Source organism: Piliocolobus tephrosceles, chromosome 20 (genome assembly GCF_002776525.5).
Source record: "Piliocolobus tephrosceles isolate RC106 chromosome 20, ASM277652v3, whole genome shotgun sequence".
Classification (NCBI taxonomy): domain Eukaryota; kingdom Metazoa; phylum Chordata; class Mammalia; order Primates; family Cercopithecidae; genus Piliocolobus; species Piliocolobus tephrosceles.
The window spans coordinates 18,033,631-18,034,739 of record NC_045453.1 but is presented as its reverse complement, the minus strand read 5'-3'; positions in this window follow the sequence as shown (position 1 = coordinate 18,034,739).

Here is a 1,109-nt window from a genome sequence, read left to right as displayed (position 1 = left end):
TTTCTTTCTCTCTCTCTTTCTCTTTCTTTCTTTCTTTTTTTCTTTCTTTCTCTCTTTCTCTCTCTCTCTTTCTCTTTCTTTCTCTCTCTTTCTTTCTTTCTTCTCTCTCCTTTCTTTCCTTTCTTTCTCTTTCTTTTCTTCTTTCTCCTTCCTTCCTTCCTTCCTTCCTCCCTCCCTCCCTCCCTTCCTCACTCTCTTTCTCTCTTTCTTTCTTTCATTCTGTCTTTCTTTTTCTTTCTTCTTTCTCTTTCTTCCATCAGGAAACAGTACTTTTATTATACATATGAGACAAACAAAACAACAACAAATGCTTTGCCAGAGTCATACAGCCAAAGAAGTAGAACTAAAAGGAAAATTTATGGTAAGCAATTGCTAATTCTATACAATTTCTTCTTCACTAAGCTATTGCAGCACAGGGGCCATTCAGCTGTGTATGCGTGTGCTGCATGTGTGTGAGAAGTGGAGATGGGTACCTGTGGGCCCACAGCACACCCATATACATATTTCTTGGCTGATCTATACTAATCCTTAACAATGACATACTTGGTAGATTTTATGACTTAATACACACATAACTGGATGCCTGGCTGTGGTGATGGACAAACATAGCTACACCTACTCTTTTGGCTCTTTTGATGAAGTTGACCCTCTGACTTTCAAACTGTTGGCTAGCTTAGGGAATGATTCACTTCTCCTGGAAGATGTCATGGCTCTTAATAAACTTATGGCTCCTTGGTTGTTGGTATGTGGGGCACAGGCTAACCCGACTCTGGGCCTATATGATCCATGATTTTGAGGGTGGGCAACAGTGCCAGTATCTGCTCCAAGTAGGCCTGTGTCGTTCTGAAGCATTCATGTCCATCTGACCTATTCTGGCCCTACCAAATTTACTGCAGCAATAGGCCGCATTAGACACCATCTTTAAGATCTTACTGACCTCCTTTCTTTCTTTTTCCTTCCTTTCTTCTTTCCTTCCTTCCTTCCTTTTCTTCCTTCCTTCCTTCCCTCTTTCCTTTCTTTTCCTTCCTTCCCTCTTTCCTCTTTCTTTCTTTCTTTTCTCTCTCTCCTTTCTTTTCTTCCCTTCCTTCCCTTTCTTTCTTTCTTTCTTT